General features: G+C 33.7%; 1 pseudogene; it reads left to right on the top strand.

Moving 5' to 3' along the window:
• The window catches only part of LOC141499212 (stromal cell-derived factor 2 pseudogene), a 36,220-nt pseudogene extending 17,176 nt beyond the window's left edge, over positions 1-19,044 (top strand).
• The last annotated feature ends 4,374 nt before the right edge of the window (positions 19,045-23,418 follow it).

Genomic DNA, 23,418 nt, shown 5'->3' on the forward strand with positions numbered 1-23,418 from the left:
AATAGCATCCTCATAACCTCTATTCTTTCTCCAGTAATTGCTGTTCCCTGACCCATTGGTCTGAACAGTTTATTTCACTTAGGGAAAAATGATATATCTGCCACACATTAATAAAACATGACCCTGGATCCTTTCATACTTTACTAGTATTTTCAGGTGAATGTATTATAATGATCCCAAAGATGAAAGAACTATCAAAGTTAACTGTGCATATGAAGTAATATGCAAATATAATGATCTTCACTTAATAATTTAATACTGGAAAATGAGAAAGAAACTATCAAGAGAGCCAAGTAGATGACACAGTTGAACTGGTCTCTAATGTCACTCAGAATTACAAGGTAAGACCTGAAACCTCATGATATCTGGGCAAATGTAGGATCTATTTCCAATTTAAGCTCATCCTCTAAAAGCCAAATAAAAAGGACATTGAACTGCTGACAAGCAAGACCAAGCATTCCCCTATGATCAGACTTCTAGTGGGGGGCTGACTTTCTTTGACAGAACTACAGAAATTACTTGAGCTCAACAATGTTCATTTAAAAGTTTTTCAATTCCTGTTCATCCAAGGATAGTTACAGTAATTTGTGAGGCTTCATCATCCAGAAACAAGCATTTATGCCAACTGCAGCTCAAGTCACTAAACAATTAAAGAATAAAATTCACTGTTTTCAGCGTTTCTAACAAAGGGGTTAAAAACTAAAAACATTGCTGAAGATGTATAAATAATTTCTCTTCCCTAACCCAAGTTTCCTTGTCTAGGAAATGATGTAGTTGGATTAGGCTGTTTTCAGCTCTAAAGCTTACATTCCTAAGATTAGTAAAAGCCAATTATTGGTTACAAAATGACTTTGTGTCACAGTGTACTATGCTTGTGTCTGCACATACAACAAGAAGAGAGGCACAATACCCTTTGACCTAGCAATATCACTACTGGTTCTATACCCTGATGAGATCATGCAAAAGGGTAAAAATATCAATTGTACAAAAATGTTAATAGTAGCCCTGTCTGTGATAGAAAAGAATAGGAAATCAAGTGAATGTTGATGGACATGGGGATGGATGGGGAATGACTGAACAAAATGTGGTATATGTATGTTATGGAACACTATTGTTCTAAGGTTGGAAAGACCTGCATGAACTGATTCTGAGCGAGATGAGCAGAACCAGAAGAACATTGTACACCCTAACAGCAACATGGGGGTGAGAATCAATCTTACTGGATTTGCTCATTTCATCAAAGCAATAATCAGGGACAATTTTAGAGCACCTGTGATGCAGAATACCCTCTGTATCCAGAGAAAGATTGTGGAGTTTAAACAAAGACCAAAGTCTATTGCCTTCAACTTTTTTTATAAAAAGGTGTCTTATATACTACATAGTTTTTCTATCTCTAGTATTTTATTTTCTCCTCAAATATATGATTTATCTCCCAAATCATTCAATGTACAGCATGGATACGATGTAAAGACTACCAGACTGCCTTCTGTGGGGGGATAGAGGAGGGAAGGGAGGGTGGAGGAAAAATTGTAAAATTCAAAACCTTACAGAAAATGATGGGTAGAAACTATTATTGTATATAATTTGAAAACAAATAAAATATTCATTAAAAAATAAGAGAGGCACAGAACCCTTCTAATATCTGGTTAAATTAACCAGCCATGATCTATATACATGGAGGAGAGAATGGGTATAACCAATACTTTATTCAAGAAACATTAAGAAACCATGTTGTACAAAGAATTTTATTGACAGTTGTGGAAGATACAAAAATAGCTAAGACAGAAAATTTTTGCCCTAGTTGAAGTGATGATAAATATAAATAAGAAACCAACAAATTAAGCATAAAAGTGATCCTGAAAATACAAAGAAGGGAGAATTTCCTTCTGGCAGAGGAATCAGAGCAATTTTGATGATAAAGGTGAGTCTTTGGTGTTGTGTGTTTGTTATGTATGCTATATTTCTATGATTCATCAGTTTGATTAAAAGTTATGGTATAGTGGCAGCTAGGTGGAGCAATAGATAGAGCATGAGCCCTGAAGTCAGGAGAACCTGAGTTCAAATCCTCCCTCAGATATTTAATTCTTACCTGTGTGACCTTGGGCAAGTCATTTAACCCCATTGCCTTGCAAAAAACAAAAAAAAACTATGATATGATAATTAAGCAGGGAAGCAGTATTTCTAATCTGTTTTGTGCAGTCTTACTCCCTTTCTTTAAAATTCTTTTTTGTTCATGAAGCCAGAAATGGGTGGTTAGATTTAATATCAAAATAAGAGGTTGAATGAAAAGAATTTAATAAAACTGATTAGAGATTCCATTTAAAAACTTCTCCCTTCCTCCTCATACTGCAAAAAACATTCCTGTTCAACAATTTAAGTTAATTCAACAAAAATATATTGTGTCTACTGAGTTGATCCCTTATCATGGCCAAGAAGACAAAGAATTTTAGATCAGACATAGTCACCATCCCCAAGTAACTTTAGCATTAGTCAGGACATAAGACAGATAAATAGAAGCAAAAGTTTTGACATGATTTTTCAACATGATTTTGTAGTGTTGGATCAATTAGTAAACGAATTAGCTCTTGTTAAATACCTAGTATGTGTCAGATACTATGTTAAGGGCTATATATACAAAGAAAGGCAAAAAATACTCCCTGCTCTCCAAGGAAATCACAGTCTAATAAGAAGTGAAAGAAGTGAATCTCACAAAACTTTACCATCTAAGAAGAGGTAACAGCTGATGATTAAAGCTTGTGTTTATATGTGTTTTGGGCACAAGTATAGGAATTTTAGCATCTTGGAAGTAATTTTTTTCTGGAATTCATTTGGTGAGTTACATAATAATTGCTTCATTTCATAGAAACATTGCCTGAGTCTGCCCATGGTATTGTTATAATAGTGAAAAGGTACCATATCTATCTCAAATTCATTCAGCTTCATAGGCAGGACATGGCTGACCTAAAAGATTTTGTAGAAAGAATACTAGATACTATTGTTTTGATGCAGGCAAAAGCCTTCAGTGAAAGAAAACACTTTAGTCATAGCTCTCAAAGACAGAAATAATCATATCTAAAGTCAATGCAATCAATACTTGATTCATGACTTTGTAAAGAACATTCAGAAGTACTGAAATCTAAAATCATCCTATAATACATATTCCCTTCTATTCTACTTATCCTGGGTGCTGTAGGAAGGTTTAAATTGCTTCTCCTGTGAAGTGTACCAAGAGAAGAAAATAGAAAATTATCTGTGTATTTCACCTTTTAAATATCAAGAAATGTCTATTTCCATTTCTTCTTTGTAATGAAAAGGTTTTTTTTAACATTTTGGGATGAAAGCTCAATCAGTGTTCAAATTATTTCAATTATTTTCTCATTACAAATATTAACACCATAATTCATATGCCCTTCTTTTTTGAGACATATATTTTAGTCTAAAGGCAGATATAATCAATATTTCTATGAAACGAAGCAATTATTATGCAAGTCACCAAATGACTTCCAGAAAAGAGACCAAGAAGCTAAAATGCCTATAATTGTTCTTGTGCTTGCTAGACTAAACTGAAATCAGGAAACATGGGTAATTAAAAAAAACACTATTCTGCTACTCAAGAGCAGTCTTATGTGGAGTTCATTGCAATTGAATTCAGCGTGTATTTATTTCATACTTACTATATGAAAGATATTTATACTAGGTTCTGGTGATTCAAAAATTTTTAAATGGTGTAGTGCCTACCCATCAGGAACTTACAGTTAGTTAAGCAGTTGACTTAAAAATACACAGATAAGAACATAGAATGTGACAGGAACAAAGAAGAGAAGCAAGAGAAAAAAGTATTCTAGAAAATTTTAAGGAGGCCTTAATAATCTTATAGACTGTAGTTAATATAGGGATAATAATTGCTGCTGTTCTCTACTTAACTCTTAAGATTGATTTGAATGCTACTTCAGTAAAAAAAATTTTAAAAATAAAATTCTGTAAGGATGAAAAAATATGCATCACTCTGTTAATATATGCATAAACATACATGTATTCATATATTTAGACATATGGGATGTTCAATGTTCAACATCTTTAAAAAGAATGCTTTCAGTTCTTAAACAGGATTCCTATATAATATATATTTTTGTCTGCAATGATTAACCTTGAATTTGATGAGTTGTCCCAAAATTGGGAATGATTTTTTTTCCTTCTTGGACCAGACTTATGATTTCACTGATAGATAGACCTCCAAGGGAGAAGTCTCCCTGTCTTTGCAAATCAGTATTGACTCATCAATTTATAATCTTATAAAATTACTTTAGATATAGAGAAATTAAGTGATTTGCTCAAGATCTCATGCCATATTGTGGAACAAATCCATATCAGTGGTTAGAGTGACAGGTCTGAAATCAGGAAAACTCCTTGAACTGAAATCTAGCCTAAGATACTAATGAGCTTAAGTCATTTGACCCCATTTGCCTCAGTTTCTTCATCTGTAAAATGAACTGGAAAATGATAAATCCCATAAATATCTTTGCCAAGAGAACCTCAAATGCAGTCATGAAGAATTGGACATGAATGGACAACAATAAAGAAGAAATGAAATATCAGGAAGACATAGAAGGAAATCTGTATTCATCTTTTATCAGGGGGTGGGGTAGATTATACCCACTGTCTAGTTTTAGATTGAGGAAAAGACCAGAGTGGGTTAGGTAACCAATACGTTTTTGAGTAGACTATATTCATCCAAAGTGTGTATGTGGGGGTAACTTTGGTGCCTTCAGGAGACCACATTCTTCAAAATCTCTGAATTGTATTCAGCTGTTACAAGATAAAAGGACATTTCTAAACTGAAGACAACAATTTGAACCCAATGTGGAACAAAAAAGAAGATAAAGAGTCACTTGTCTTTTTTGTATATCCAAGAAAGCATATCATGCCTTCTGGTATTTAAAAGTCAAGTCCCAAGACTTGGGAGAGCAAAGCTGTAATTGCTTTTATCATCTTCTGGAATCACTTCTAAAACTTTCATCTTAATTTCATGAATTTGTACTTTTCTTAACAACCAATTTTGCCTAATTGTTATATTTACAAAGAATCTTGGGAGCAGCCAGGGAAGAATGAAGGTATAAGGCCAACAATTTTCAACTTTGGCTCTGCTTTTCCAGCCTCAGCATTCATGAACACAATTCACATAAATTCTGATGGTGAGGAAATATGCTTCTAATCTTCATAACACATGGGCTGGGCTGCTCTAATGTGTGTGATAGTGCATTGTACATATTTATCAAAACAATGTCTTTGTTTAGTAGACTGCATTCCTGGGAGAAATGGGGGTGGGGTAGTGAACAGGCTCTTTCAAAATTAAAAAACCAAAGCAAACAAGTTTTGTGAAGAGAAGATTTGAAATCAAAAACCAGAATCTGATTTGGAAACTTCATATGATTAGCAAAAGAGTTTATAGAAGAAGTAAATAAGAAATAGTGGTTATTCAAAGTCACTCCTATAGTTGCTTATATTCCCAGCTTCCTGCACAATTTTTTCTCATTATCCCACAATCTCAACAAATTTTGCCTCTGGGAGAAAAAGAAAAAGAATATAGAAAGATAGTAATATTTTCATTTACTCAGATATTCACTCATTGATATGGAAGTAGTACCATAACCTTAAGATCATATAGTCATATTTCTCATATGAATGTATTGTCTCGAGTGCTTAAAAGTTGCTAAAAGTTTGTTCCTAAAGATTGTTTAAAGCAACCTTAATTTTTAAACTATTTCTAATTTCCATGTCTGTTTCCTGAAACCCTTTTTATTTTCTCTAGCAGATTTTCAAATAATATTTCCTTGGTCTTTATTGAAATGATTCAACGAGTTTGGTTCTTTGTTCTCTAACCCTTCCCTATTTTACTTTATTTTTCCATCTAGAAAGCAAAAAGACTTCCCCATCCTCTTCCCTTCCCCCCTCTGATGGCTCAGAGTGAATGTAAATTGAATTTTTTTTCTGTTCTGGTCAGAAACCCTGAAAGTCTTTTGAGAAAGCAAACTAGGCAATCTTTTGCCTCATTTCTTACCTAGCCTGAGATCTGTGAAAAACCTTAATTTAGAAAGAGCAAGGTCTCCCACAGCATCTGGGTAATCTTTAGTTCTCCTGACCTGTGCATTGCCATTGGATTCCAATGATAGGAGAACCCTACCTCACTGAAATTTAATTTATTTGCAGGAAGACACCACCCTGCAGATGTCACTGATCCTCTTCAACAACAATTTTCCTTCCCCTAAGGCACCTTGTTAAGCAGTATGCTGACATTAACAAAAAGGATATTATAGTTTACCTGTTCTCCTGAAATTTGTGGATTAATATAGAAAACAAATCAATTTATAATTAAAAAATGATAATCAAAGGGGTTCATACTATGGCAGTATATAAGATACCAACATCTAGCTAATTCAGAAATAGGAGAGAATATTTCTGGGGAGGTGGAAAACCTGAAGAATGGTTTGTAGAAGAAATGACAGTTGAGATACTTTTTGAAGCATAGGAAATATGTTGATTATTTTAATGGTTCCCATTGTTAGTTTAAGAGGGCAAAATAGAAAAATTAGTTTAAAGATGTTTCTATTGTGCTTGGTACCATCTCCTCTTTTACATAATTTAAAATGTCAACAAAAATTTAAACAGGCTAAAAATGCTACCAAATATCAGAATGTTATCAGTCCTGAAGCTAGGAAAGGCTTTAAAGTGCTTTTCCTCCTAGTATCCCCTAGTTTTTAAGATATTTTTAAAAATCTTATTAAGCTCCTGCAGTGTGACAGCATCTTATCTAAGTTTAACATTATGCAATTTTTTTAGTAACTGAAAAAGTTATTAAAACTTGCCTAGGACAATGCCCTCATCTCACAGGTGAGAAAGCTGAAGTCCTGGAGAGGTGTAGTGATTTGCCTAAGGTGATAAAAATATTAAGTGGCAGAAGTGTGATTAGAACCCCAGTCTTTGATTCAAAAGTCAATGAAATTGTAGTAGAATGACAAAATTTCCTCATATGATATATTTTCTAAGTTTTTTTTTTGTCTCAAGTCACAGTGATTTCTGTGGAATGAAATTATACAAAAATACAAAATAATACAAATAATACAATTTACTTAGAATTTAAAAAGTTTTAACAAGGAACGTCTCATTTTTCACTGGACTGTGTTATTTGTTGTGTCATTCATCATTGAGCCTGGATTTGGTGGTACCACCTTTGTTCTAAAAAATTCTAGTGTATTCCAAAGCAATCATATTTTCTGGAATGGTCAAAGAACCCTACAGTCAAGTTGAATCACATAAATTTTCTTACAGTATTTTTAATACCATTTGATATCTATATTTATCAAGATCTTTTAACAATTTAAATGTTATGTTTTGGATTCTTGTTTTAAAAGCATATTTTCAACTGTCTTCTCCAAAAAACAGTCAGGAATTTGGCCTCAGAAAAGCTAGAAAATGAGACCCCTGTTTAATTAATTTATTTCCAATAGAAATATTTTATATTTGTCTCTATCTTTCCACAATTGATGGTTAGGAATTTTTATTTCATTTTGACTTTCCAAAACTTCTAGAAAATGATCCCAATCTTTTTTTTTTGATATTTATGTGTTTTTCAAACAAGAAAAAGGAAAGGAAATCAGGTACTTCTCCACTGACAAATAAATATGGGATGATAACTTTTTTTTTGAAAGATGAGTTCAACAAGCCACCAGAGGCCTAGGAATGTAGTTTCTTCTATAAGCCATCTGTTGTCTGTATTTCTAGAGGAAAAAAAATAGGCAGAATATTTTGGCCATCACAAAAATATTGTAGGCTGCTGAGGATAGGATCACTCTAAGATTTTCTGGCTGCCCACCTTGTAGGCACAATCCTCAAGAATGGTAGAAAATAAATGAGAAAATTATATATAACTGTCATATTTGACACTATAGAGGAGACAGACATATAAAAAAAGAAATGTAGATGCCATAAGAAATCTCCAAAAGTGATATTTGTATTTCAGGCAATATTAGACAACACATGGACCAGTGATGCATATTTATCAGAATGAGAATAAAAATTATATAGACACAATTAAAATATGAAAGGATTGTGTTCTCATATTTGAAAAGTACTAATTTTTACCTTTATGGATAACAGGAATTTAGTTTCCTGTTCATATAAATGCACAAATAAAAAAAAGGGATGATCATCAGTCTTTGTCTGTACCATACATAATACTGTTTTGTTTTGACCCTAAATTATTGATGTTGGAAGGGACCTAAAAGTTAACCTAGTTCCACCTTTTTTGTTTTACATATGAGGAAACTGAGACCAAGAGAGTTTCAAAGACTTGTTTAAGCTGATGCTGGTAGTTAAGAGCCAAGGTCTTCATATTTCTACTCCAGCACTGCTTCAACTGCACCATATTTCTTTAATGAATGAAGGCAATATTACTTAGAAAAAGGTTTTTGAAGAATTTTTATTGACATGTTTATGTATGTTATTTATATAGTTAGTACATGCACTGATAATATAAACATGCAAATTAGTATTTTTACAGATGGGGATTTTTAACATTCACTTGTGATCAAGTGAAATAAATCTTTGTTCCATCACTTCTTTTACACAATTTTCATAAAGTTTTTCATGAAGTGCCACATTAATTGCAGCTAATAAAAGATGAATTATATTCATTTTATCTCTACATTATAACCATGCTAATGTATTTTTACAAATGTGTATTTGGATGTCTGTGAGATGGGGGAGAGAGAGAGAGAGAGAGAGAGAGAGAGAGAGAGAGAGAGAGAGAGAGAGAGAGAGAGAGAGAGAATACTGGTTCCTTTAAAGTTTAGAAGATGGCATTGACTTCTTTGCAGCATATTGGTTAGAACTAGAAAGATAAATTTTCAAAGTTAAATTTTTGACCCAAATTGGATACATGAAGGAAGGGAGGGAAAGAAAGGAAAGGGAAAAGAAGTGTCCAAAGGAAGGAAGGAAGTCAAATTTGAATTCAGCTCTTTTTGACTCCAGATCCTGCACTCTACTTCATCATTTCATCACCTTAATAGTACTAATGGAATGCAATAATAACAACCATAACAACAGGAATTTTATATAGTTAACTAAAACTAGGAAATAAAGTGGTTTTTCCTGTTACCCCCATGCACATGGGTCATTCTCTACAAAAATTTCAATCTAATGCATCCTTACTTCCAGCTCCTGGTGCCTCCCAATTGAATTTACTTTGCATATATTTTGTGTATACATCTATATTTGCATTCTGTTTCTCTTGATAGAATGCAAGTTCTTTTAGAGTATAGACCTTTCTTTTACTTTGGGCTTTGGAGGTCATATAATCTTGCTTGACTGACAATTCAGAACAGCTCCTTGATCTTTACTACCTTTGTCAGACTTGGAGTGTGGCCTTTCCTTGAGAAAAGCCAAAATAAACTTTTTTGTTGTTGTTCAGAGGAGTCTGTATTTTTTAAGTGAATTTTTATCCCACACAGAAGCAATTGGACTAGGAGGACATGGCTTCTGAAATCTTTCTAACTCTGTATCTATGTTCCCATTATCTCTGGTCTAAATTTTCTCCCTTGTAAAATGAAGGGTTTGGAAAAGATGACATTTAGGTTTCCTTTTAATTCTAAAGCTTGTGACCTAGAATTAAAAATCTTTCTTCTCCATGTGATTGTTTTGTGACATTGGGTAGGTTGTTTTAACTCATTTGTTGAATAGAGAAAATTACAAAACTTCCCAGAGCTGTTACAAGGATCAAATAAATTAATGTAGATTAACGAAAACACTAAACCTTAAAATGATACATAATGAACATCTAAGTGTCTTCTGTGACTGAAATTGCCTCCCTATGATTGGTGTCTGGGTCAAGGTCCAAGAACCTTGACTTCTTATAGTCTGAAAGAATGATTGTGGAGAGCCATCTCACTTTCATTTGGGTCTTTTGTTTTCAGTTCTTTTTCTACTGTGGATTTCCAACATGACAGATGTCACCCTGCAAGCATCCATAGTGCATACTTGACTCCATGGGAGGTGTTTCCTTGTGACAAAAGTGGATGCTTTGTAATGCCATCAAGTGGCTTGAAGAGGACACATTAAGCCATGCAATTTCTCCTTATTTTCCCTTTGATACATCCCCACAAAGTGCCCATCTAACCTTAGCTTGGAGGTTTCTAATGAACTAAAACCCATTACTGCCTAAGTTATTGAGTTGCTTTGTAAGGAAGGTTTCTCATAAATGTTGACATTAATTATCTGAATTAAATGGAAACTGAGGACAAAGTTACAGTATATCTATAGTCTAATTTGCAAAGGTAGTATCAAATTAAATCAACTAACTCCTCAGATGTGAGAGAAAAGAAGGATTCAAAGGATTGAATTTTACAACAAAAAAGAATAAAAAATGACAGAAACTTGTTTTTGAAAATAATACAATAAAGGGATGCTACCTAAGTAGTCAACTTGTTCCAAACTCTCTTATTCCTATCCCAGCTGTCCTTGCCCCATAGGTGGTGCTTTTTTTTTTTTACTCTTTTTTTCTTTCTGTTTTTTTGCAAGGCAATGGGGTTAACTGACTTGTCCAAGGTCACACAGGTATTATTATTGTTAAGTGTCTGAGGTCAAATTTGAACTCAGATCCTGGTGACTCTAGGGCTGTTGCTCTAGCTAGCCACTGTGCCACTAGCTGCCCCAGGTGGTGCTTTTTTTGAACCAGCAAGCATACTGGGAAAGAGGGACCTATGGACAGTATTAGCAATCACTCCCCATCTTCCTTAGAGGATTCCATTACTCAATTTAGACTCTGGTTCTCAAAAAAAAACGGTGGGGGCAGGGGAACTTATTTAGTAAGACTGGAAAGAGAAATTTAACCTCTAATCAACCCCTGATGACAGAAAGAGGAATTTAGCATCTGGTCAACCCCTCCCACCTGTCTGGCTTAGAAAGAGAAACTTAGCCTTAAAAAAAACCCCTTATAATCATGATTATTTTGTTCCTCTAAATTATCTACTACTAATTGATAAAGTCTTATTATCTATGCACTAATTCTATCAGTAATCTAGGCTTGAGACAATATTAGTCAGGCTTAACTTTTAGGGCTAGCTTTTCCTAAAGAAAGGAGTTTAATCAAATTAAAAATAATCCAATATAATCAATTTTAATTACTTTCCTTTTCATAAGTCAAGTCTAAATCTGGTTTTATGTACATAACCTGTGATTATATGATTAAGATTCTGTCTTTTAAGAGTTACTGTTATCACTCACTTTATTAAATGCAGGATGATCTGAGTACTGCACAGACTCTGAGTTCCTTACCATTTTGTATCAATCCTTATACCAAAGTTATACTCTGTATCCCTTTGGGGGAGATTTTTTTGATTTTTGATTTTTAGGATTTTTTTTACAAGGCGGGGGGGTTAAGTGACTTGCACAAGGTCACACAACCAGGTAATTATTATGTGAATGAGACTGGATTTGAACTCAGGTCCTCCTAACTCCAGGACTAGTGTTCTATCCACTGCGCCACATAACTGCCCCCTGTATTCTTTGTTTTTTTTTTAACCACACACCAGCAATCTGTCTAGTTCCTAGTGCAGAGATAGTATGACATGATGAACCGATAGCATTCCCCTTGGAGTTACAAAGTCTTCCACTTAAACACTAACCTAAGACTTATGGATGGTTCAGTAAATAAAGCCTTGACAGAAAGATCCAACTTGAAATCTAACATTGGATACTTTCGAATTAAGATTCTGTGAAAGTCACCTAACCTCTTGGTGCCTCAGTTTCCACTCTTCTAAAAGTAGAGAAGACTTAAAAGATTTAATGATTGCACCCCCTAATTTTCACATCATGAAATCCCTAGAGAGCATTTTGTCCTTCAAATATGACTATTCAAGCAGTATCTGTAAATCTCTATTCCACCAGATCTTTCAGAATTCTAATCTCCTACCATTCTTTGGAGTACAAATGGAAATTACTATGGAAGGCACCTGACTCCTTTATTGTAAAGCATACTAAAAATATGAAAAGATTTACCCATGTAGAATGGGTAAATGCCTCTGAGAGGCATTTTATAGGAAAATTATGGAGAAAGTATCCACTATATGTGAAGCAAGAAACAGCAATCCTTAGATATCTGTGCAAAAAGAGATACTTTATTAGTATTATTTATTAGGATACTATTGAAAGAAAACCTGTTTGCCTTAGTTTCCTCATCTGCAAAAGGAGTCCAAGAGGGAAATGGCAAACCATTTTAAATATGTATATATATATATATATATATGTATGTATGTATTATGTATTACCAAGAATACCATAATGGAGTCACAAAGAGTCAGACATGATTAAAAAAATGACTCAACAACAGCAGCAGCAGCAGCAGCAGCATCAAAACAATATGGGGCAGTGGATAGAGCACCAGCCCTGGAGTAAGGATGACCTGAGTTCAAATCTGGCCTCAGACACTTAATAATTGTCTAGCTGTGTGACCTTGGGCAAGTCATTTAACCCCATTGCCTTGCAAAAACTAAAAACAAAACTAACGTGGGGGTAGATAGTCAGAAATTATTCTAATTTTAAAATGGCATTAAAGAAAATAATATTAACTTAAAATGAGAAAAACTATGAATTTAAAGTTGTAATTCAAAGGTATAATTTCTCTCCTACCCTTAAAAAAGATTGAATATAGATAATAAGCAGGACACCAATACATATGGTTAGAAGCATCCTAGGAAGGGACTTGGTCACAACCAACACGATAAGAATTCAGTAATTAGAATCAAAAAACAAGGTCAAGGCAATTCCAGTGCCAAGGCAGGATTAGTGTTGATCTGCCCAAGTTTAAATTCATGAAAGGTACTTAAATTTCCTGTGCCTGGGGACCAAAACACCACACATGCTAGTATATCAGCTGCTTAGTAGTACTGTTAACTTCCAGTCTAGAAAATAGGTGGAAATTGATTTTTTTCCGTATATGCTCCCCTCCAGCTTGTTAACAGGGTCATTTGGAACATAAAGCAGGAATGAAATAAATGTATAAATGTGCATTATCTTTTGTAGTTTGCCCTAAATGCCCAAAATTTATGGAGCCTTTTTTTAGATAAAAAATGTAATTTGGCTTTTTGCAACTTGGTGTACTTGTTCATTTCCATTCATAACAGAAGTGACAGAGATGGTTTATTATTATTTTCCCTTTATGGAGTATCTTTCCTCTGATATACTCAAGGCTCTTGGTTTAAAACCAAGATGGGAAAACAGGTCATGAAAAGGCATCAATCAGAAAAACTACAGCCTGGTTATAAGACAAGTGTCTGTTTTCCCCAAAAAACACACCAGTCAGTAACAGATGGTACTTTTTATACGTTTCTCAATGTGAGTTGATCAGCATTAAATGTATACAAAGTTTGTACTCTCTCTATTCACAGAATCATAGTACCATTTAAAAGAGATTTCTGCCTCTAGCATTAGAATAAAGAATGCTAATGGATAGTGTTTGGAGTTGTAGCTTAATAATATCCATGAAATTTAAAGTTTGCAAAATGTTTTCTTCAGAACACTGTGAAGTAGTTAGTGCAAGTGATATTACTTTCAATGTGCAGATGAGGAAACTGAGGTACAGAGCGGTTAAGTGTTTTGCCTAGTGTCAGACAACTACAAGTTTTAAATCCAGAATTTGGCCCTGTCATCTGATCCTAGATCTTGCTCTCTTTTCCTGGACTCCAAGCTCTCTGACCTTGTACAAAAAATAAGTTTTGCAAACCTGAATAAATAGTATTTGATTTAATTTGCTAGGATGTTTTTATTGAAAGATAGTCAATTCAACACATGGAAAATATAATTGGTTCAGTTATTAATAGTCAACATTTATATAGTACTTCATAAATATTCTAATTTTATTCTTACAACAACCTTTGGAGATAATCACTGTTATTATTCCTATTTTATGGCTGAAGAAACTGAGACAGATAAAGATTAAGTGAATTGCTAAAGATCACACAGTAAATGTCTGAGATTGAGTTTAAATTAAATACTTTCTAAACTGCAGGACTAATGCTCCATCCACTTATATCACCTAGCAGCTTCCATTTCTAATAAATAATGTCATTTAATCAGTAGGGACATTTATTAATAAAAATCAGTTTCATCATAGTGAGGCTTTAACATTGGACTGATCAGATCTATTATTTGTATCTAGTTTTTTAAAAAGTCAATAAATAAATTTCTATCTTTCAGTGAACCAATTAATTTCCTACATTAAAAAACCCCACCACCCCACAACATATAATACTAATCAATAAAGAAAAAAAATGTTCTATAGCAAGACAAAGAAACATATCTCCAGGTTGAGACAAAGTTCTAAACATCCATTTAAGGAGAATTTACATGTTGTCAGAATTAATATTTGGTCAATCACAAAATGGCCTGAGGTTGAAACTGGACAAACCCACTGAGGTAGACAAGGTATCTGGTAACTAACTAACTATATATGTTTCAGAAGAGAGAAAGAGTATGCAGTCAGGGAAACAAGAAATAAGTAGAAGTCCAAAGGGAAGGTGGTAAAACATAATAGTAGTCTGAAAGCAAGTAAACTCTGGCCATGGTTCAGGGACAGTACCAGTGGTAAGGACAAATAACCAAAGAACACAGAATTGTAAGATTATCCTGTGTGAATAGGTTAGAGGTTTCTAAAGTACAGATTAAGTAGAGAATGACTATGAATCCTAAAGAAACAGAAACATTCTTCCTGCCTAAAGTGAGAATAAGAATTGGGTTCAAGAAAGCATAGGAGTGGGTTGAGAGGTCTAATGTTTTAAATTGTATAAAATTTATTTCTCTGTAGTCTCTCCCATTGAAATATTACTTCCTTAAAGAGATAGCCTGTTTTTTAGGGGGTAGGGGAGTGAGAAGATTGTTTTAAACTTGTCTTTTTATTTTTACCTTTAGCACAATGAGTAGATAGCCCAAAGTGTTAATTTAATAAATGATTAATGACTCCCTCCTAGAGTATCTTGTATTTACCCTCTTTCAATTTATTTCCATTTTCATCTCATATTTATGATGAATGTTCATATTTCTAGTTCCAACCATTGGACTAGAAATTCTCTACAACTGGAAATTCTATCTTTGAATCTTTGCCCTCATATCAAAATATACATGGTATATTTTAAGTGCTATAATGTTCCTTGTTTCCTGGTAGATTACTTTTGCAGATTTTCTTTGTATTAATAAATATTCATTTTAATTATGTCAATTTTAGAAAAAATTGATTAAAACATGCATATTTTAGTGGTATACTGATTTCATCATTTTTAGTTAAAAGGTATAATATTACTTAATTTACATTGCTATTTAATTAAAATTGTTATGTAGTGAGCAAATCATTTGACTGACTGATATAAAATGAACTGGTGGGGTTCTTGAGCTAATTGTTGGGAAAGGATTCTAAGTCACAAAATATGTAGCATGCTAAAGGAAGGAGAAGGCAGCCCTGGCTCCTCTACATGTTCTGATTTCCCCAAATGTGGTTGATTCTATGCTTTTGAAACAAAATGTATCTCTTTCTCTTTCAATTTCAAGCAAGCAAGTGAGAATTAAGCTTATAATGTAAACTCTCTTCCATTTGAAATTGCCTTAGGAAAATTAGACTTCAAATTCAAAATGAAATCATGTGTAAAACAATTTTACAACAGCTGAGAAACTTCCATAATTGTTGGGATCATTTTTCAACACTGACATAGCTGGTAAATAATAATAGCTGACATTTTTGCAGAAATTTAAATTTAAAAACTCTATTTAACACAAAAGCCCCGAGATGTTGGCAATAGAAATATTATTACCCTCATTTTTTAACACACAGAGTGGAGCTACAACCACAAAGTCAGGGCTCTCAGTAAGGAACTTTCTCTACCAGTGTAGGTCATGTTTTGTACAAATTCCAGTCTTAAAAAGTTATCAGGAGCCCTTAGAAAAGCAAATGTCTTCTAAAGGATCACATAGACAATCAATATCCTAAATAGGATCAGAACTCAGCTTTTCCTGATTGTGAGACCAGTTTTCTCTCCATTATATCATATTTCTTTTCTAGCCTGAAATTACTGATGAGAAATCTGAGACTTGAAGTGAGATGACTTTTTTCATGATCAGGTAACTAATGAAAGAGCCAGAAAATCAAAGGCTTCTGACTCTTAAGACTGATAAATGGACAAAAATTTTCCCACTCCAAACCTGTATAATATTGATAATCCATTATATATCCTTTGACCCAGCAAGTCCAATTCTAGGTCTATATCCAGAAAAAATTATAAAAAAAAAAAGGGAAGAGTCCTACATATTTCAAAATATTCAGAGCAGTTCTTTGTTGTGGTGGCAAAGAATTGGAAATTGAGGGGATGCCCATCAATTGGGGAATGGCTAAACAAGTTACAGTACATGAATGCACTGGAATACCATTGTTCTATAAGAAACCATAAATGGTCGGATTCTAGAGAAGCATGGATTGACATACCGGATCTGATACTGAGTAAAACCGAGAGAACAATGTACACATTAATAATATTGTGAGATGATCAGCCTTAATTGGAAGCAGCTCTTCTCAGCAGTCAAGAGAGCTAGGACAACTGCATTGGCCTGGCTGTGGACTATATTATCCATATCCAGAGGAAGAAAAACAAATACACAGTATAAAAATGTATCTCTTACATATTTCTTTCCCTTAATCCTAATTCCTCATACTGAAAATTACTAATTTGTAAATATGTTATCAAAATATATATGTACAATGCTAACCTGACAATTCACCACTGAGAGGAGGGGGGTGAGAAGGGAGGGTGGAAGGAAATTTTGTAATTTAAAAATATACATATATATATATATATATATATATATATATATATATATATATATATGGATGAAAATAAATAAATAAATTTTAAAAAGATGATCCATTGTAGCATTCTCTTTCTCCCTTAGATGTCTGTTTTCTCTTGACATTTTTTTTCTTGTATGGAACTGTTTTCATCAGAAATCAATTACTAGATTCTCACTGTGTCTGTTTAATTCAACATTTTCATGATATTAAGATATGAAATTTTGTGATGACATTGAAACCAACAAGTATTTTGGTATATTTGAGGCTATTGTAATTAGATCATGGTAATATATTTAAATTATATTACTAGAATGTATCTCCAATTTTTATCTTCAAGTTTTTTTAGTTCTTCTTGAATAAAGCTTATCTCAAATTATTTTAATAGCATGAATAAATAGTTCAAACCTATAGACTGTATTTTATACTTACTAATCAATATGCTTTGTAGTTTTCTGAAAAGTGCTATCTTTTTATTTCCAAAAATAATTTTATAAGCATTTGTTTGATTTTAACTCTTTTAGAGCTTTATATTTTCCCTGTAATCTTGCTTTTATGGTGATTCAAAATATTTAATATTTTACTAGACTTTAAATGTCAAATATATTTCATTTTCATAACCTATTTACCTAGTAAGGGGAAGAAAACTATTTCAGTTGTCTTCCTAAATCACCCAGTGGTCAACTAAGATGATTTTGGGTACATCCTGAATTCAGTTATCAACTCACCTCTAAAAAGACTTAGTTGTACATAGTTTCCCCTCTTAGGATACATATAAAAAGACTCCTAGACCTACACCATTAAAGATTCCTTTAATTTTTGCACGTCCCATAGTTATTTTCCACAGGTTTTCAGAATCCACAGGTTTTCCTTCATCTTGTTCATTCATCTCTCTTGCATCATAATTTTATAATTTTATAGAGGGATGCCTAGTGTCTTCCAAGTCATTAAATGTCCGCAATAAAATAACAACAAAAACAATGATAAGCATCAGTAGTTTGAGAATGTGGCCAAGGGAATTTTTCCTTGCTATTTCTTTTTTTATTATTTTAATTTTTTTATTCCATATTCACGTGTATATTTTTAAGTTACAAAATTTCCTTCCACCCTCCTTTCCCTCCCCCTCTCCTCACCTACAGTCAGGTTAGCATTGTATATAGACATTTCTGATAAACATGCTTACAGATTAGGCATTTTCGGTTTGAGTCAATTGGGATTAAGGGAAAGGGATACATAAGAGATAATTTATATAAAGTATTCATTATATTTGAAGGGTTGTTTTTTGGGGATGTTTTGTGTTTTGTTTTATTTTGTTATTTTTCCTCTGCATGGGGATAACATGGACTCTAGCTGTTCTAATAAAAATTGTCCTAGCTCTCTGATGTGCTGAGAGAAGCTGCTTCCATGAAAGTTGATCACTTAACAACGTTGTTGTTAATGTGTAAATTGTTCTCTTGGTTCTGTTCCCTTCACTCAGCATCAGATCTTGTAAGTCATTCAATGCTTCTCTGGAGTCCAACCATTTATGGTTTCTAAGAAAACAATAGGGGGGCCCGGCCCGGCCGCGGTGGCCTGCTGCTGCTGCTCGGGGACCCGCCCCTGGTCACCTGCGGCTCCGTCGTGAAGCTCCTCAACACGCGGCACAGCGTCCGGCTGCACTCGCAGGACGGGCACTACGGGTCCGTGGGCAGCGGTCAGTTACAGGGATATTAGATGTGGATGACAGCAACAGTTACTGGAGGATCCGAGGAAAAACCTCTACAGTCTGTGAGAGAGGAACCCTTGTGAAGTGTGGCCAGGCCATACGGCTGACTCAGGGCAATACTGGGTGCAATCTTCACGGTCACCACTTCTCTTCACCCCTCTCTGGCAACCAGGGAGTGAGTGCATTTGGGGAAGAGGGTGAAGGGGACTATCTGGATGACTGGACAGTCCTCTGCAGTGGCTCACACTGGGTGAGAGACGATGGGGTTCGGTTCAAACACGCTTCCACTGACGTGCTGCTCTCTGTCACGGGAGAGCAGTATGGTCGACCCATCAGTGGCCAAAAAGCGGTGCGTGGCATGGCCCAGCAGAGCCAAAACAACTATTGGAGAGCCATGGAAGGCATCTTTATGAAACCCAGTGAGCTGCTGCGCACTGAAGCCCATCACGCTGAGCTGTGAGATCCTTTCAGCTCCTCTCCACCTCACCACACAGTGTTGGAGTTGCACCCACTGCTTTCCACACTGGAGCAGCAGCAGCAGCAGCCTTATCATCCCCTGGGTGAGGATCCAGTGTGGGAAATTTTCAAGTTCTTAAGAGCAGCAGCTCCCTTCCCGCCAATATGTAGCTATCCTTATTCTGGACTTGGTTTCACCTTTTAAATGTGGGAGTTACTACCAGTGGTGAGACTGATCTTTTCATCCATTTAGAAGAAATGGAGGTGGAAGAAATAATATCTCATGAAGATGGAAATTCCCCTCATTTGGATGCTTTGGCATAATAATCCTTTAATAGGTGGAGTACAGTTTTCAACATAATGCTTTTACTCAGGAGTAATAAAAAGAATTTGATTCTAAAAAAAAAAGAAATCAATAATATTCCATAGTAGTAATGTAGCATAATTTGTTTAGCCATTCCCCAATTGATGAACACATGTGACTTTTCTCATGTTTTATAATTTCTTCTGCATATAAGCTCAGAATTATAATTGCTGGGTCAAAAGGAACGGACAATTTTATTGCTCTTTGGGCAAAGTTCCAGATTGCTCTCCAGAAAAGTTGGACCCGTTCACAACTCTACCAACAGTGCATTAACATCCCAGTCCTCCCCACAACCGCACCAACAGTGATCTTTTTTCCTTTTTCTCAGCTTGGTCAATCTGATAGGTGTGACGTGATACCTCATAGTTGTTTTAATTTACATTTTTCTAATCAATAATGATTTGGAGCATTTTTTCGTCTGATTATATATAGCTCTAATTTCTTCATTTGAAAATTATCTATTCATATCTTTTGACTATCAATTTGGGAATGACTTGTTTCCTTACTATTTCCCATGAATAATTTGCTTCCTCTGTATGCAACATATACAAGACTGAGGGACCTCCCAGATAGTCTAGTTCAACATTTAAAATTGTATCATAATTATAGAATGTTGAGGTCTCCTTTAGATGTTTTCTATTTTTCCCCAACTAATTAATGTTCTAGAATTTATATAAGAATATAGACTATTAAAGTTCATTTTTCTACATATTATTTACTAATAACAGATAGTTTTAATATTCATTTGAAATATTATTTGATTTCTAGATGTCCTATATCTCTTTCATTTATATTTATTATTATTTCTTGTGAGATTCTTTTATTTATTTTCATTAAATATGCATATGTATATTTTAAAGTTACCAAATTTCCTTCCACCATCTCCTCAGCAGCGAACACTCAGATTAGCATTGTACATAAATATTTTTTATAAACATGTTTACAGATTAGTTATTTTGGTAAGAGGAATTAGGATTAAGAGAAGAGAAAAATAAAAGATATTGTTATAAATTGTTCTGAAGGTGTTGATTTTTTTTACATGGATATTTTGCCTTTCATTTCACTTTGATTTTCTTCCTCTGGCTGGGGATAACATTGTCCATAGCCAGTCTAATATGGTTGTCCTAGCTCTCTAAACTGCTGAGAGGAGTTGTTTCCAACAAGGTTGTTCATCTCACAATGCTGTTATTAATGTGTACATTGTTCTCTTGGTTCTACTCCCTTCTTTCAGCTTCAAATCCTGTAACTTATTCCGTGCTTCTCTAGAGTTCAAACATTTATGGTTTCTTATAAAACAATAGTATTCCCTTGCATTCATGTACCATAACTTCTTTAGCCACTCCCCAATTGATGGATACCCCTCAAGTTCCAATTCTAATCCACTACAAAAAGAGCTGCTATGAATATTTTGGAATATGTAGTACCTTTCCTTTTTTTTTATAATTTCTTCTGGATATAGACCTAGAAGTCAAATTGCTGGGTGAAAGGGTATGAGCAACTTTATTGCTCTTTGAGCATAGTTCCATATTGTTCTCCAGAAAGGTGGGATCTGTTCATAACTCTACCAGCATTGCATCAATGTCCCAATCCTCCCACAACCTTTCCAATATTTATCATTTTCCCTTTTTCTCATCTTGGCCAATCTGACCTTATAATTGTCTTAAATTGCATTTATCTAACCAATAATGATTTGGAGCACTTTTTCCTATGAATATATATATATATATATATATATATATATATATATATATATATATATCTTTAATGTCTTGATGTGAAAACTGTCTATTCATATACTTTGACCATTTATCAATTGGGGAATGACTTGTAACCTTATAAATCTGATGCAATTCTCTATATATTTTAAAAATGAGACCTTTATCAGAATTCCTAGTTATGAAGATTGTTTCCCAGATTTCTGCTTACTTCCTAATTTTGGCAGCATTGATTTTAATTCAGATCTTTTTTAATTTAATATAGTCAAAATTGTTCATTTTTAAGTTTTATAATATGCTCTAATTCTTGTTTATCCCCTTTCCATAGATCTTATTGAGTATTTCTTGCTCTATTAATTTATCTATGGTGTCACTCTTTATGTCTAAATCCTGTACCCATTTTGACCTTGTTTTGGTATAGAATGTGAGGTGTGGATCTGTGCCTAGGTTTTGCCATACTATTTTCCAATTTTCCCAACAATTTTGTCAAATAGTAAATTCTTATCCCAGAAGCTGATGTCTTTAGGTTTGTCAAATAATAGATTACTGTAGTTATTTACTGTTGTTTTTTTTTATCCTAATCCACTGATCCATCACACTATGTGTTAACCAGTACCAGAAACTTTTAAGGACTGTGACTTTGTAGTATAGTTTTAGATCTGGTAAAGCTAGGCCACCTTCCTTTACACTTTTTTTCATGAGTTCCTGTGCTATTCTTGACCTTTTGTTGCTCCAGCAAAATTTTCTTACTATTGTTTTCTAGATCATTAAAGTAGTTTGATTGTAATGGCACTGAATAAGTAATTTAATTTGGGTAGAATTGTCATTTTTGTTATATTAACTCAGCCTCACCATGAGCATTTGACATTTTCCAGTTATTTAGATTGGACTTTATTTGGGTAAGAAGTGCTTTATAATTGTGTTCAAACAGTCTCTGGTTTGTCTTGGGAGATAGATCTCCAAATATTTAATGTTGTCTGTAGTTATCTTAAATGTTATCTTTCTATCTCTTGCTCTTGGCCTTTGTTGCTCATATATAGAAATGCTGATGATTTAAGTGGGTTTATTTTATTTCCTGATACTTTGCTGAATTTGTTAATTGTTTCAAGGAGTTTCTTAAGATGATTTTCTAAGTTTCTCTAAGTTTACCATCATATCATCTGCAAAGAGTGAAAGCTTTGTTTCCTCATTGCTAATTCTGATTCCTTCAATTTCTTTTTCTCCTCTGATTGTTATAGCTAGGATTTCTATTCTATTCAATAGTAAAGGTGATAATGAGCATCCTTATTTCACCCTGATTTTATTAAAAATGCTCCAAGTTTATTCCCATTACATATAATATTTGTTGATGGTTTTTAGATAGATACTAATTAGTATTTTAAAGAAAATTTCATTTATTCCTAAACTTTCTAATGTTTTTGAAAGGAATGGATGTTGTATTTTATCAAAGGCTTTTTCAGCATCTATTGAGGTAATCATATGATTTCTGTTGGTTTTGTCATTGATATGTTTAATTGTGGTGTTTTCCTAAAGTTGAACCATCCCTGCCTACCTGGTATAAATCCTACCTGATCGTGTTGTATTATCCTAGTAATAATTTGCTGTGGTATCATTGCTAAAATTTTAATTAAGATTTTTACATTAATATTCATTAGGGAGATCGGTCTATAATTTTCTTTGTCTGTTTTGGTTCTTCTTCATTTATATATCAGTACCATGTTGGTGTCATAAAATGAGTTTGGCAGAACTCCAAATTTTAAATAGTTTAAGTAAAATAGGAATTAATTATTCTTTATAAATTTGGCAGAATTCTTGAAAATACATCTGGACCTGAAGACTTTTTCTAAAGTAGCTTATTCATGTTTTCTTCAATTTCTTTTTTTCTGTAATGTGGTTGTTTAATTTATTTCTTCTGTTAATCTGGGCAGTTTGTATTTTTTGAATATTCATCCATTTAACTCAGATTACCTAATTTATTGGCATACAGTTGAGCAAAGTAGCTCCAAATTATCTCTTTAATTCCCCCACATACATTGGAAGTTAGTTCACCCTTTTCATTTTTGATACTGGTAATTTGCTTATTGTCTTCTTTTTTAAATCAGATTAACCAAAAGTTTGTCTATTATTTTGGCTCTTTTTCATAAAACCAATTCTTAGTATTTTCTCTTTTTTGTTTATTTATTTTGTATTATTACAATAATATTGTTGTGAGAGTAATCATAAAACTCCCTGGCCCCCCAAAAGATGAGAAACCTCAAGAATAGGGGGAGAGAGAGAGAGAGAGAGAGAGAGAGAGAGA

Source organism: Macrotis lagotis, chromosome X (genome assembly GCF_037893015.1).
Source record: "Macrotis lagotis isolate mMagLag1 chromosome X, bilby.v1.9.chrom.fasta, whole genome shotgun sequence".
NCBI classification, from domain to species: domain Eukaryota; kingdom Metazoa; phylum Chordata; class Mammalia; order Peramelemorphia; family Peramelidae; genus Macrotis; species Macrotis lagotis.